General features: G+C 39.1%; 1 long non-coding RNA gene across 2 annotated transcripts; it reads left to right on the forward strand.

Annotated features, from left to right (window-relative positions):
* Positions 1–203: 203 nt before the first annotated feature.
* On the forward strand, positions 204–16,317 carry LOC147998382 (uncharacterized). Of its 2 annotated transcripts, XR_015647116.1 has the most exons (4): positions 204–484; positions 7,580–7,698; positions 10,099–10,136; positions 14,520–16,316. It is a non-coding gene; the product is annotated as an uncharacterized LOC147998382 (long non-coding RNA). The 2 variants fall into 2 exon arrangements; XR_015647117.1 differs by lacking the exon at positions 7,580–7,698 and having other exon boundaries at positions 14,520–16,317.
* Positions 16,318–16,965: the final 648 nt, after the last annotated feature.

Consider the following 16,965-nt stretch of genomic DNA (forward strand, 5'->3'; position numbering starts at 1 on the left):
GTTTTTTTTCAGACATACCATCACAGAAGTGCTCTAGAAATAACTCATTGTGTACTAGACAATGACCCTGGAATCTGTGATATTTTGCTGAAGCAGACTCGTGTGATGTTTTGCTGAAGCAAGACCCAGGAAAGGACATGTGATATTTGGAGACAGTATAAGTAGGACCCAGAAATCAGTGACAGGGTGCTTGCATAGCTAGCCATGCAGTGCTTCGTGGGTCTAGCATCTTTGCTGATCTTCACTTTGTTGAGAGAGGCACAGCAGAGAACTTAGGGCTTTCTGTCTGGTTCTGGTCACTCCCATTGACCTGTGCTGATTTGGGGGAGGCCAGGCTATTTCTGCTGGATCATGCCAATGCTGCTGATTTGTGTTTGGTGACACTTTTGAACTAGACTGTTTGTTTCCTGATACTTCTGGACTGGACTGATGATATTCTGACAACGGAGATTGGGATTACCGCCAAAGAACTACTTCTAAACAGGTCTACACCCCCTTTGTCCTACTTACGATCTTTTCTCTCCCACCTTTGGACAGTAGGCTAGAGAGGGGGGTTGAAGCGTTTGAGAATCCTTATTAAAGTAGGTTTTGAAAAATCTAAGCCTATACTCCTGTCTCTACTACCCAAGTGAGTGAGGCCACTACAGGTGTGTGCCATCATACCTGCTGGAGCTTCCTGCTGTTTTAGGTAGCAAACTGTCATACTGTGAAGAGTGCCATATGACAGGGAAGCATAGGCAGCTTGTAGGAGCAGAAGGCATCTCAGTTCTATAGCTATAACAAAGTATCCTGTTTTGTTTTGCATTTTTTCCCATTGACTTCGCACAAGGTGGCAAATGGAACCTTAACTGAGAAAATGCCTTCATCAGATTGTCTGGAGGCAAGTCTTTAGGGTATTTTGTTTTTGTCATTTTTATTAATGATTGATGTGGGAGGGCAGTGGTCCTGGGTTGTATAAGACTGATCATGACATCAGGAGTAAGGCAGTAGACAGCACCTCTCTATGACTTCTGCTTCAGTCCCTGTCTTGAGTTCCCAACCTGATATCCCCCTCGGTAATGGAGTAGGATCTAAGTGTTGTAAGATGAAATAAATCCCTTCTTACTGAGTTGCTTTTGGTCATGGTGTTTTATCACAGTAGTAGAAACCCTAAGTAGGACAGGAACCGAATTCTCCTATAAGTAATTAATTTAGAAGACAGATTTAAAATTTAAATGAGGCTACAGTAACCATTGACATTTTGACTCCGTCCTTTTGACGGAGTAAGCAATTCACCTTGCCACACTTGGACCTGTGGCTGAGGAAGAATGTAAAATTCCACTTGGGTATCAGGGAGCGCTGCTTACATTTGCGGGTACTTTGTATTCATCAGTGGGGAGGAAAGACAGCAGCTTTGCTTTCCCTATGGGTTTTAAAAATTATGTGCGTGCCAGTGTTTTTATGTAAAGTGCCTAGAGTAAGGCAACCCGCAGCTTTATTCAGATGTGCCACACTTATCCTTTTTTGTGGAGGAGCTTGGTGCATATACCGAAGGGAATGGTAAATGCTGATCACCTTGCTCACCTGACAGGGATGCACAGTGTGCAAGCCCAGTGCTTTAAATGCAGAACTCAGGATGTTTCAGGACTCCATTACGTTTGTATTCCATCCTGTCCTCAAGCTCCCTATCCATTCTAAAATCCAATTTAAAAACATGAAGCAAACTTTTAAGTCGTCCTGTCTGTTTGACATTACTGCTGCCCCCTCACATGCTCACCATTCTTTTGCTTCAACCTTGGCCTCATCTCTTCTCCCTCTTCTCTGACTCGCCAAAAGATGAACATTTTCCTTTCCGTTATGTATCATTTCAAATTCCATCTCTTGCCTGGGGCGTTTTGTCACTTCCTCTCTTGGAGGTGTGAAACTCATTTTTCTATAAAAGGGGACATATTTGTATACAGCACACTCTGATGAATGTTTTACAGTATCAAGCATAGTTTTGCAATCCTTGGCTCTGAAAAAAAAAAAAAGAGCCTCCGTGGAGTCTCAAAAAAACAAAACAAAACAAAACAAAAAAAAAAACAAAAAACCCAACATCTTCCTCAGCCTTTCCTTTAATTTTGTTCTTTTGTGACTGTCATCGCCTGTATTTTCCTGTGCAGGAATGACATCGGAGAGCTATGTAATCACATCCCAACACAGCGTTTTTGGTATGGGAAGTCTATAAAGTCAACTCTGAGTACATTTACAGGCTTGTCCTTTGATTTGTTCTCAAAAGACTGAAGAGGATTCTCTCCTGGTGTGAGCAGGCATTACAAAGTGAGAAGGCCCCTGACTCTTATGTAGCAGAGGGCTGCCTCGCCTCAGTGGGAGAGGATGCACCTAATCTTGCAGAGACAGGATTCCCTAGGGTGGGGGGATACCCAGAGGGGCCTCCATTCTCTCAGAGGTTAAGGGGAGGGGTTGGGGGAGGGATTCTGTGAGAGGGGACTTTGAAGGGGGCAAAAATTGGTATGTAAGTATATAATTAATAATAATAATAAAACAAAGAGAGAAGCCATCGTTTGAGGGACATGCATCCTGCGTTTGTTTTCAACCAATACAGTTATTCCTCAGATTAACTGATTAGAGGAACTTCTTGAGCTAAATCTCAACTGCACCAAGATCCATGGGTTTCTTTTTTCTTTTTTTTCCTGTTTTTTTTTTCTTTATGTTTCCTGTCTAGTAAGGAAATGGACGTGTCAGAGTACAGTAGCTGAGTTGCTAAGGAGTGAAGAACAAAATAAGACATCTATGCATTGAAAGGGAGATTGTCATCCAGAAAGACAAAGGGATCCATCCCACTAATGGAGCTATGTAATTAACGACTTGCTGGATGTCAGTCTGTAGTGAGAACCCTGGCTTGGGCTCTTGCCTCCTATAGAGTGGCAGTCTTAGCACTGTCTTCTGGCCCCTGGTGGGGGTGGGACTGACATAAATGCAGGAGAAAATTAAGTCCCCTATCCCGACCTCCTAGAATCTTAAACGCTAGAGACAACAGTTCAAGACACATGAGTATGGAGACATGCTGAATAGTCTCATGACAACTTGGCATAAGTCAGAGTCCTCAGAGAAGCAGGAACGTCATTGAGAAAACGCCTCCATAAAATCCAGCTGTAGGCAAGCCTGTAGAGAATTTATTTACTTAGTGATTCATGGGTCAGGGCTCAGCCATTGTGGGTGGGGCCACTCCTTGGATGATTGTCTTGGGTGCTATAATACAGCAGGCTGAGTAGGCCATAGAGAGCAAGTCAGAGAGCAGCATCCCTCCATGGCCTCTGCATCAGCTTCTGCCTCCAGGTTCCTGCCCTGTTTGAGTGCCTGTCTCGACTTCTTTCTATGATGAATGGTGGTAGAGAAGTATAAGTCAAATAAACCTTTTCCTCCCAGGTTGCTTTGGTCATGGTGTTTTATCACAGCAATAGGGACCCTAGTAACCAAGACAGTAGATAAGCTCAATGCTTATACCTTAGAGTGCAATCCTTTCGGTTTCGATGAATACGGTTTCACTGGCACTATTAAGGAAAAGAATAACCACAAATCAGAGATAAATGGTCTACTAGTACACCGTATTACTCTTCACCTTGTAGTCGTATAGCATTCATGTATGATGTTTTCTATAGTATTTGAATCTCTCTCTAGCTATCCTATATTCTATTTAATTTTCAATCTCAAAGCACTAAGAAGTAAATTTAGCATTCCATGTTATTATCCTATATTTCACAATGAGGAAATTGAAGCTCAAGGAAAGTTAAACAGAAAGCCCAAAATCATATGACTACCCAAACTGAAAGGATGATAGATTTTACTTATGATATTATTTTAGTGAAATATTGTCTATAATGATAAAGTTTATCACATGTCACCACCAGGAATGACACAGACTCAACATAGCAGGGATGGCTGGATCACCCATTTGATTCACATGGCACAGAGGACAAGGAAAGCAACCATCAAATAAAAGAGCTCCTTGGTCACAAACAGAACCATAACCAGAGTGGCACAGGAGGACAGCTGTGACTTGAGAGGTAGTTTCAACTCCTGATCTAGCAACACCAACTAGGACAGCCCCAGCAGCAATAAACTTGCCTGCTGTGTTAATGTTCCTGGAGTGTGGAACTCTCGTCATGCTACTTAGAGAGGGGAGCTGCTTCAGGAAGGGTATTTAGCTGGGGCCTCTGACCTACTCAGGAGTCAGGCATACACAGGCCTGATGATACCAATCAGAACCAGAGAAATGAGCAGGGCCTTTCAATCTGCATTCCACCTCCCCAGAAGCTCCTGTTCTGTCCACTAAACTCTCCTCAGTCAAGGTGACTTTAAATTTTACTTTTATTTCTCCAGTGTTGAGAATCAAACGCTGCCTTGCACATGCAAAACTAGAATTCTACCACTGAACCACATCACCAAACTGGAAGACAGACTTTGAATGGAGTCTGTGTAATACACACATGTGCAGACACTCATGTACTTACGTGTTTACATGTGTCTCATTTCACAAAATCTATTTTCTTAGGGGTGAGACTCATTGATGATGAGCGAGCTGAATGAGCTCATGACAAAGCACTCTTGTCTCTGCCATGTGATGCTTTCAGCACAGTAACCATCATCACTTGAGGTCATCAGAATGTTCTGCTTTTTAGGGTATATGTGTTCATTTTGTCATCCATCCTGAAATGCCTCAGGTACAGATCAAAGCTTCTCTATTTATTTGCAGCTTGAGTGACTAATATTTTAGTTGCAAAAGGTGACATTATGTATCACTTCATTTTCCTACCTTTGTTCTCAAGTAGCCACTATGTAACTCAATGGTTCTCATCTAGGTGTTGTCACCCCTCCCCCAAACACACCTTTCTGCACATTTTTTTGCATCACAGTTGATAACAGTGGGAAAATTACAGTTGTGAAGTATCCACAAGAATAATGCTATGGTTGGGGGAAACCATAACCTGAGAAATATATTAGGGAGTTGCAGCATTAGGAAGGGTGAGAACCACTGAATTTTAACCATTCTCCTGGATCCTAACCATGAACTTCCTACCTTGAAAATTAAGCACTGCAAACTCAAGCTCCAAGGCCATGCATCTATTTGAAGGCTTGTGTTTTCTTCCAAAGGATCTTAAATAACATATGATAGCCAGGGGGTGGCAGTGGTACACTCGGGAGGCAGAGGTAGGTGAATCTCTGAGTCGGGGGTCAGTTTGGTCTACAGAGTGAGTTCCAGGACCGCCAGGGCTACATAGAGAAAACCTCTCAAAAAACAAAACCATAAACAAAAGAAAACAAAGCATATCCTACTCTGTAACATATTTATTTTGAGAATTATTTTTTCTTTTTGTCTAATAAAATTATTGATGTAGAAGGTACACCACATTTTGCTTATGATTTTAAATGCATTATCAGGGAGACAGCTGCTCTAGTGTTCATCACTTGCTCGGAAAGTGACATTTTAGGTCAATTCTAGGTGTGATTTTGTTACTTTACATGAGAGGCCAAATTCAGCACCACACCCTTCATCAGAAACTTTACCCACCCAGTCTCTATAGTCGACTCTGTTCTTCTCAAGTAGAAAATACAATTAGTTTTGCTCTATTATAAAATTATTCTTTCTAATGTTTAAAATTTATTTTATGCTTATAAATGTTTTGCCAGAACATATGTCTGTACATCACTTATGTGCTGATATCTGAAAATACCAGAGGAGAGCATCAGATCTCCTGGGACTGGAGTTATGGGCAGTGTGAACCACCATGTGATTGTTGAGAATTGAGCCCCTGTCCTGTACAAGAGCAGTCCATGCTCTCATGCTCTTAACTGATAAACCATCTCTTTAGCCCTGTAAGGTGACTCTGAATTGGTACACAGTGCCTAGTGGTTATTTTTAATATTTATTTTTAATTTTTAATTATTTGTATGTGTACTTGTCCACATATAGATATGTATACATGATTACAGGCACCAGCAGAGGCCAGAGAGATGTATTGGATCCCCTAGAGTTAACGTTACAGACAGTTGTGGGCCTCCCAACTTAGATGGTGGAAGCAAACTCAGGTCCTTTGCAAGAGCAGTCAGTGCTCTCTCTCGAGCCCGTATGCTAGTGTTTATACATAGCTTCATTTAAGAGTAAAGTGCAACTTTTAGAGTAAACATTTTAATCTCCATTATTCAGATGAGGAAATGAGATTCAGAGGTTAAGTACATTTTAGAATTAAGTAGGGTATTTAAAAAATGTTTCAAATAAGCTACCAGCCCTTGAGGACTGTAGTCTCAGGCAGCCTGGGATACATAATACCTTTCCACTCTCTTAGGAGCACTTAGGTGAAATGTTTGCAGAAACAATAATATGCTGACATCAGAGTTCTCTTCAGCTTTGACATTCTATAATTTTATTGATCCACTTTGCATTTAATTATGTTGATTTTTCTTTTTATCTCTTTCTTAGCTTAAAAAAATATCCCTTCTTTGTTCATGACCAGGAGATGGACAATTGAATAGAACACCATAACAAATACTCACGACTATTCAGACACCACTCTAAAATATTTATCACTTTCGTGAATCTGAAGCTATCACAACAGCTCAGAGTGCAACAATGCATGTCCCACTAACATCACCAAAATAGATATGGCTGGAAATGGTGCTTGTTAAGCTCATAATAATCCCATTCTCCAAGGACTTGCAATTCATCTCTTTTATGTTGTTTGATTGCTTACCTCGTCCTACAGGTCTGGGTAGAGTCCTCTTTAGTTTCATGTAATATGTGATACTGATGAACTGTGGTGCAGCCCTCATCATGCCAATCAAGCATGTGAATAGAGAGCCAGCTGACTGTACGATCGGAAATTTGTGCGTGTTCAGAAAGAAATGTAGGGAGTGAATATGAATCTGTTTTGTAATGGCGTAAAGCTAACCAGGCTTTTGCCGCAAAATGGTCAGGAAAGCTTATGAGAGTATTTCAGGATACCAGGTTTTTTAAGTTGCTAAAAGCCACTCTGTAACAACATGGTTTTCTGTTTGGAAGTTTGTAAGACATAGCAGCTTTTCCAACTGAGCACATCTCATTTCCCTTTGTGTCCTCCATGTGGGAGGTTGGGATATGCTGACCTCATGGCATGCCTGGAAGTGGCTTTCTATAACAAGCACTGAAGCCTGCCTTGTTCACATATGGCCTGACTTTCCCGTATGCTATCCTAGTTGATAACTCCTGGGTCATATAATGTGTGTATGACGGTAAATGGACTCAGGGGCTGAAGCTGGGCTTTGTGAAATTAATCACTTTCTTTCTTTTCTTTTCAAAATCTCCCTTTTCCTGTCAGTTAGCTAATCTTTTGACTATTTAGACACTTCAGTTTCAGTTTTTTTCTGTTGCACAGAATTTCAGGATAAATATACTCTACTATGCACTTTTTCAAAACTGGCATCAAGTTTGTTGAATGGGTAACTTCAAGGTTTTACATTATTGAGATTTATAATAAGAACTTACAGTATTTTATCGAAAACTACTTATTTTTTGAGACAGAATCTCATGTAGCTAATGTTAGTTTAATCTTGCTATGATGAGGACACGATGACCTTGAGCTTCTGATCATCCTGCGTCCACCTTCTGAGTGTGGAAATTGAAGGGATGCACCACCAAGTTCTTCCAACCTGAGAGCAAACTGTATGGCTTGCACACGCTACGTAAGTACTTTACAAGTGCTCTTCATCCCCAATCCATAAATTCCAATTTAAAAATAAAAAAGGTTGTCCTAATGCCTTAAACGGTGACAAGAGGATCTCCAGCTATGGGTCAGTGAGGTCCCAGAGGTTTTCAAGTCAACCCTGCTTACTGCCATTGCTCATTGGTATAACTAGATGGCAAGGCTCTATTGTCAAATTGCCTTCTAAATATTTATGTTTATGCCTGGAAATCTGTGTTGCCTCCAAACGTGGTTGGAGGAGTTTCCACAGTGGTCAAGAGTCAGTGCAGAGATGTATAATTGGTGTAAAATGATAAAGCTTGTCCCCTGATATTTAAAAAAAAAATTAATGGTGGGGCTCGAGAGATGTGTGGCTTAGTGTTCAAAAGTCCTTACTGTTCTTGTCAAGGACCTAGGTTCGGTTATCAGCCCCAACACAGAGGCTCACAATGGTCTGTAACCCCAGTTTCCATACTAGAGATTCCAAAAATGATTTTCAAAAAGAAGAATCAAACCCATGTGGTTTCATGTTCAGGGACTCCCAAGAACATAAGCTGATCTGTAAATAAAGATAGGAAGAAGCAAAACTGTCCCTGTGCCTGGAAGAATACACAAGCTCATGACTCAAACATACAGTCATTTCCCTTTCTGACTATAAACCCAAAGTGAGAAAAATATTAACAGTTTCAGACACGTATTTATTAGCTTGTTTGGGTAAATACTCATTCTAGAAAATTTTCAATAATGCTAAACTAACCTTGATGCGCATTAGCTGTAGGATCAAATACAGAGGATTTAAAGAAGAACATAGTCCAAGTAATTTTTTATTTTAGTTTTTCAAGGCATTTTATAGATCAGGACCTTACTTATAGCTTTAAGATATATTACTATTTAGAGATTATTATATAGTTTATTATGGAACCACAATAATATTTTTCTTAATACAAGTAAAGCTGAAATAATGCTTAATTATAATGAATTGCCATTTTAAATATTTTCCTTTTTATTTCTCTAGAAGTTATTAATACTTTGACGTGAAGGCTAACTTCACCACTTATTGTCGCTGAAGCAAGGAGTAAAAGTGTACTTCAAATGTGTTTTTATAAAGCCCTTTTTCATCAAATTAAAGCATGTGTATAGTTTTAAATGTCAAATGCCATTCAAAGGCCTTTAATGAGAAACAGCAGTTCCCTTGCCTTCTGCTTGCTCATTATTCAGTTTTATTTAGTATTTAAAATTTTTATTATGTCTAAAAATATTACACAAGTAATATACAAATACATTTCCATTGGGAATGAGTCAAATCATTCACAAGTACAGCGAGCAAAATGCTCAAGTAGTCCTCGCACACTTGACTGTCCCATCCACCCTCCTTTCTGAAACAATCATTGTCATTAGTTTGGAATGATTGTTAACAGTCTCTTCCTTATGGAGTTACACACACACATACAAACACATACACACACACACACACACACACAGGCACACACACCCACACACACAGGCACATGCAGGCACACACTCAAGCATGCACATGCATACACACAAGCACACACAAATTTAGCTACAATAGTGAGACCACACTATAAAATTGCTTTGCTAGTTTGTTCTCACTTAATAATATGCCTTGGAGACTTTTCATGTTCCTGTAACATAGCTCTACTTCATTTCTTTGAACATTGCTTAACAACTGCTGTTTCGATTGCTTCCGACATTTTGAAATTGCAAATAATGCTGCAAATTGAGAATGTAGCTCGATGAGAGAGCACTTGTTTGTCTACCACAGTCAAGGCCATGGGTTCAATCCCCAGTACTACACACATAAATATATATAGCAATAAAAATTTTTGTTTGCATGCCTCTTCAATTAGACACATATGCTGTGTCCAAAAGTGTGCATGCTTTGTATTTTAACAGCAATTGGGAAATTGCCCTCCAAAGAGATTGCAGCATTTTATAGGCTTCTAGCAAAAGTAGAACCCTTTAAAACCACATTTATGGACAGAAGAAATAATTTCTTTCATCTATCTGGACTTTATGTAATGTATATATTTAATTATCTTGGGTCAACAACTCATGTATTCCAGACAGGCTTTGCATTCACTATGCAGTCAATGATGACCTTGAACTCCTAATCCTCCTGCCGCCACTTTCCAAATGCTGGGATTACAAGACATGTATCCTGTGTATGAGTACTGATATGGACCAAAGCCAGGGGCAAGGACACTACCAAGAAAGGCAAATTCCCAACACTGGAATTTTTTTTTTTTTACATTCTGTCTGTGTTAGTAGGCTTTATGTTTGCTGTGATAAAATAAGCAAGCAAAGCAACTTTAAACATCCTTGCTCTTACAGTTTCAGCAGTTTCAGTCTATGATCAACTATCCTTCTTCCTCTTCAGGTTCTGGGAAGACTGAAAACCACAGCATGGAGGGCAGGGTAAGCCGAAGCTCCATATCTCACAGTGGCCATGAAAGAGAGAGGTGGGATGACCCCACAAGGGCCTATTTCCTTTAAACAGGCTCCACCACTAAGTTTTATTACTTCACAAGATCCCATCAAACTATGACCTCATCAATGGACTGAGCCATTAATGAGTTCAGAGACATCAAGATTCAATTGCTTCCCCATACTCCCATCTCTGAACATAGTCACATTTCGTAGTAAGCACTTAGCACTTGGGCCTTGGGGAGATATTCCAGATATAGACTGGAACAGCATCAGTTAGAGTGACCTTTATTTTATTCTAGAATGCAATGAATTACCCAAGGAATGGTAAATGCATTGCCATCATTTCCTTTGTAAATTGAAGATCCACTGTTTCATTCTATCAAATGCCTTGACTGGGGCTGGGGAGATACCATTAAAATGTCTTCTGAAAAAGCACAAGTACTTGAGTTTGAATCCCCAGCATTCCTAGAAAAAGAAAGGCATGCTGGTGCATATCTGGTGAGGTAGAGACATTAGAATACCCAGAGCTCACTGGATGTCTAGTCTAGCCAAATCAGTGAGGTCGCCGTTTAGTGAGAGAATCTGTCTCAAAAAAAAGATAGCAGACATTCACCTCAGGCCTTCACAGACATGTACCACATGTATGTAACACCTATAAGCACACATGCACATGCCTATAATGAACATGTACATACACTATACCCATACTCACAGACATACACATATAATACAATGCCATACATTTCTGGTCTTTGCTAATTTGTGAGTTCTTTTCCTCACGATTTATACCCCCCACCATTAACACACATGTTTCACCTCACTGGATAGGACAGAAACAAGGTTAGGATAAGAGGGGAGAGAGGAATTAGGAAAATCCCAGAATCTACTTTCTTTATCTTTTTCTTCTTTGACCACAACTATTAAATGCAACCAAATTCCCTTAAACAACCAACAAGCACCCATCCTTCCTATAGGGGTTCTAGCATTTTCATACCCTGAAAAGTTCCCAGAATTCCAAATTACATAATTGCTGAAATTATCTGTAGTTGGTAAAACCATGCCTCTGCTAGAGCATGAGGCAGATCAGAGTCAACTGCAGCATACAGTCTGAGGCAGCCCTAAATCCCCACACCTGGGATTAAAATGAAAGCATATTCTTATAATATTACTGTTTTTAAAGATTTTTAAATTTATTTTATGTATGTGAGTACACTGTCGCTCCCTTCAGACACACCTGAAGAGGGCATCAGATCCCATTACTGATGATTGTGAGCCACCATGTGGTTGCTGGGAATTGAACTCCGGATCTCTGGAAGAGCAGTCAGTCCTCTTAACTGCTGAGCCATCTCTATAGCCCTATTACTGTGTTTGTCAAAAATAAATTAAAATTCCAAAATTCTCACTACAGTCATGACTATTTTACAATTAAAATTTCAGGCCAGCATGCAAAGTAATGAGATTCATAGCAGCATTCGTATACGTACTTCGTTCTTGTTCATCTCCTTTCTCTTTGCTTCTCTCATTTCCCTTGCCTACTCGTGCTGGTCCCCGTCTTCTCCTCCTTTTTTCATGCCTCACATATTTCATTATCCTTTATTTTCATCACTTCCCTTTCTTTAAGTGCTTTTCTTTCTCATGGTTCTTTTTCTAGTTTCATTATCTAAACACACACACACACACACACACACACACACACACAGTCACACAGACACACAGACACAGAGACAGACACAAACAGAAACAGACACAGAAACACACACACACACACACACACACACACACACACACACATACACACACACCCCAAATAGATAGTTTGGAATAAACTTAACCAAGGAACAATTTCTATAATGAACTTGAAGACATTGAAGAAAAACTTGAGGAAGTCTCTAGAAGATGGCAAGACTTCCATGCCTATAGATTGGAGAATTAATATTGTGAAAATGGTCATCTGTGGTGTTCTGAATCAGATGTCCTTTATAGTCTTGGACATTTAAAACTAGTGCTGTTTGGAAAGTCTTAGGAAGTGTGTCTTTGCTGGTGAAGGTATCAAACTAGATTCAGACTTTGAGAATTTAAAGACTTGAACCATTTCAAGTCTTTCTGCTTCCTGCTCATGTGTTTCAAGATATGAGCCCTCATCTTCGTGCCCCACACACCATGTCACCCAACTCTTCCATCACGGACTCTTATACATCTGGAATGAGAAGCACAAATAAACTATCCTTCTCTGGTTAGTGTTTATGTCAAGTTAACATAAGCTAGAATCATCTGAGTTGAGGGAAACTCAATTGAGAAAATGCTTCCATAAGATCAGCTCTAAAGGATTTTCATAATGATTTATGTAGGAGAGCCCAGTCCATTGTGTATGCTATCAATCCTGGACTGCTGGTCCTAGCTTCTATAATAAAGCAGACTGAGCAAGCCTCCATGGACTCTTTATCAGCTTTTGCCTCCAGATTCCTTCCCTGTTTGAGTTCCTGCCATGAGTTCCTTTAAGAATGAACAGTGATATGGAAGTATAAGCCAAATAAATCACTTCCTATTATATACCCAAAGATATCTACATCCTATTTCAAAATATTTGCATATCCATGTTTATTGGAATCTGGTCATGATAGTTAAATGAAATCATCTCAGTGTTGGTTAACTGATAAATGAATAATGATAATGTGGTTCATTTATACAACTGAATTCTATTCAGCACTAAAGACAAGATAAATCATGACATTTGTAAGAAAAATGATGGAACTGGAAAATGTACAGAAAGACAAATACCATAAGTTCTCTCTCATATGTGGCTCTCAGCTCGAGATTTTTAGATTGAAATGTTTAATAATGTGGAATGTCTGTAGAAAGAGACCAGGTTAGAAAGAGACTGTGAGATGGTCAGTGATGCCTGAATGGGCGGGGCTATAAAATGCTATATTTTATACAACATGGCCATTGTAGCTATCAACTCAGAGAAGCAGTGCTTTTCTGTGCCGGACCTGCATGAGACTGGGGCTGTGGCTATTCAGTCATGGACTGGGAAGGGGCCCAGGGAGCTCTACTCCTCCACAAGGAACTATTGGGCCTCCATGCATTCTGGGTGGGCCTAAGGGAATCGTTGTGTTCAGAGGTTTATCCACTGGAGATTATGCCCCTGTACCTCAAGCCCATCTTCAGTGGTGAGAAAATCAAACCCAACCAAGAAGAACTGAAAGCAGGAGGGTACCTGTAGGCTGGAAGGATGGTTGATGAGGGTAGAGGGGAGTAAGAGAAGGTGGGGAACTTTGATCAGAATGCATTGTACACAGATATGAGATTGCAAAGGAGCAAATTGAAATAAATTAAGGGTTGTAAAAATGAAGAAACCCTAGAGGAAATGGACTCAGTATTAAAACCAACCAACCAACCAACAACAACAGGAGCAGGTGACATGATCCAGCCTCCAGTGAGTGTGTTTACATCTATCTCCCAAGCCTGAAGAACCCATGTAGGGTAGGGAGAGAATCAGCTCCTGCAAATTGTCATCTGACTCTTTATATGCACACACTTTTAAAAAAGAAAGAAAGAAGGAAAGAAGTTCGTGGTGCAGCTACATAATAAAGATTTTGTCTAGCATGACTGGTGACTCACAGTTCCATCCTGAGCCCTGCAAAACACAAAAACAAATATCCAACAATCGCAACAGCAGGCAGAAAAGAGAAACTGAAAGAGAAAAATAGGAAAATATACAAGTGGAAATCACCAGGGCTAGTGGTGTATGCCTTCAAGCCCAAAACGCTAAAGTGTAGGGCTTATAAATCTCAGACCAGGATGGGTAACATAGTGAGATCTTGTCTCAAGTAGACAAATAGGAATTAATGGTGGTTATTACGTAGCCATTTGGGAGAATTACTGATTTAGAAGAAACCCTATTCCAATGGTCAGCAAATTTCTGTGAAGGATCAAGGAGATAATACCTTTAGGATTGCAGTGCACAGTATTTGGGTCTCAACTACTCACACCGGCCATTATAATATAGAAGCACTCTTAGGATATATGTAAATGAAAGAGTCTGTGTTCTAATAAAACTTGACTTACATGCAACCATGTTCAAGAGAAATCCATGTCCTCTGGGAAGCTGTGCTTCTACATTATTGCTTTTAAGCATGCTGTTCAGAAGGATTCCATGCAGAGTTTAATATTACAATCACTGGCATGCATCTAAAAATCTCAGTATTAATTGTTCCCTTAAACCCCCTATGTGGATCACTCTTATGAGCGGAACTGGGAAGAAATCGGGTTTTTTTTTTACAGAGAAAGTCTGGGAACTGAATTTGAAAGCTTATGAATAGAAACATTCCTGAATATAAAAGAAGCTTATCTAGTTGTTTTGATTTGTAGCAGCAAAGAAAGAATGCAAGAAATCTTCTGGAGAACATTCGGTACCACTCTGACCTAACTGAGACCCATCTCACCATTTACCAGCATCCTGAGTTCCAACAAGCAAGATGCCAGGCCTGATACGTATTTCCCTAAGAATGTCACTACCCTTACATTGATAGCAACTGTCAGCCTGAATGTTGGCTATAAAATGAGGTATTTACTAGGAATTAGGCACAGAAAGCAGCATATTACCCCTTCAGACAAAGCAATAAGCACTGCGTGAGTCATTCCAGGGAGGATGTTTACGCCATTGGGGTGGGAGTGGTCATACGATTGGACAATTTTCCTATTGGGACAATGACAGACTTTCTCTTTGGTATTTTTAGTGTTGGAGTTGGACAAGAGTTCTGTGCATGCTATATATGTTCTCTGAGTATGATTCCAAGTCAGAGAATTCTCCTTTCAATGACTTTATTCTTCAGAGGTTAATGCATGTATGCAATGAAATATAACCATATCAACCCCCATTTTGCCTTCGAACTCTCCCAATACTTCCCAACATGTCCTCCTGCCAACTTCATGTGTGTGTGTTTAATGGTGTCTCCCACTGGTGTTCCACTAATATAGGTGGTGCTGGATTCAGAGTGAGGTACCTGTTCAGTGTTCTATGAATATGATTAATTTTCTCATAAAATTGTTAAATTATTTCTAACAACCCTTATGTTAAATAATGAACACTTGGGTACATATTTGTAGAAGATTTTAAAAGCACTTGCTATAGTCATGTAAGGGGTGTGGGTTCTTGATTAGAGTCCTTCAAACACTCACTAATCTTCCCTGGAGTGTGGATTTCTGATTAGAATACTTTAAATGAAAACTAACTGCCTCTAGGGTGTATATTTAAGGCTGACTTACCATATATATATATATATATATATATATATATATATATTCTTTATAATTAGCTCTATACTTACTTTTCATTTTCCTTTTCATTATTTTTCACTGAAGTATAAATTCTATAAATTAACACTTATCAATTTTAAGTGAATTACTGAAAAATTTGACAAATATAATCACTACCATGTTTATAGGGTAAAACATATTTTCACCTAAAAATGTTCTCTCATGCTGTTGTGCAGACAATCTGTTGACTTTTGAACTTGTGTAAATTTGCAATTTTTATATATTCCCAATGCATTAACTCTTTTGTTGTTATAACATTTCTGCTTTTGGCTTTATCATTATTTTTGTCTTAAATTTTATTTAGAATTGTACGAATGTCTTCCATCCATCTTTAAAAAACATTGATTTTTATGATATTTAGCTGTGTAACTATTTGTGTTTGTGCATGTAAGTGCAGCTGCCTGAGGAAAAGAGAAGAGAGCAGCAGATCCCTTCCCAGTGGGGTTACTTGGAACTGGACCCTGGTCCACTGCAAGAGTTCCAAGACATCTTTCTAGCCCTCCCCCTAGCCCGGCTTTCGTACATTCTAATAACTTCATGGCTTATTTTATAGCATTCTACTTTATACTTTTAGTTTGCTTATCTATTTGGACCTTCAGCATATAGACCCACCATGGTTTAATATTGCATTATTATAAATAGATCATAGAAAACATAGCAGTGTGTTTCCATTTAATTTCTTCCCTTCTTAGTGATATTTTTTTGTGTCTATGTATCTATCTATCTATCTATTTATCTATCTATCTATCTATCTATCCATCTTCTGTTTATCTATATAACTTTTTTTGTCATAAACTGTCTTCTTCAGCCTACACTGACAGTGTGACAAACTGCTATGAGTTTGGAGAGTTATGTCTTCCTACGTATTCATTTGGATATACTTAGGCTTGAAATTTACTATTTGTTTTTCACTCATGTTTTTTCTGTTTTTCTTTTCATATTGATCAAGTATGTATTTCTTCTTAAATTCATATATTAACAACACTTTGTGTGCAGAAGATTTATTTTCCTTTTTTCTCTAGGCTTCACTATATATAGCCTGTATAAACCAACTTACTGAGATTTAATATCAATTTATTTTATATAAAATATGAAAACACAGGCTGGAGAGATGGCTCAGTGGTTAAGAGCACCTGACTGCTCTTCCAGAGGTCCTGAGTTCAATTCCCAGCAACCACATGGTGGCTCACAACCATCTGTAAGGAGATCCGATGTCTTCTTCTGGTGTATCTGAAGACAGCTACAGTGTACTTATATATAATAAATGAATAAATCTTTAAAAAATATGAAAACACTATAGAATTATACTTTCCCCCTATACCTTAATAACCAGGCTTTGTTTCACTCCAGTGATGTTGATATATACACACATATACATTATATACACATGTATGCACATATGTATATGTGTATACAGTATAAGTCTATCAGTGTGTTATAATTTCCCCTGTAAAAATTGTACGTTCACTAAAGTAGTTCAGAGGAGGAAAGTGATAAG

The sequence above is a fragment of the Rattus norvegicus genome, chromosome X, assembly GCF_021556685.1.
Source record: "Rattus norvegicus strain SHRSP/BbbUtx chromosome X, alternate assembly SHRSP_T2T, whole genome shotgun sequence".
NCBI classification, from domain to species: domain Eukaryota; kingdom Metazoa; phylum Chordata; class Mammalia; order Rodentia; family Muridae; genus Rattus; species Rattus norvegicus.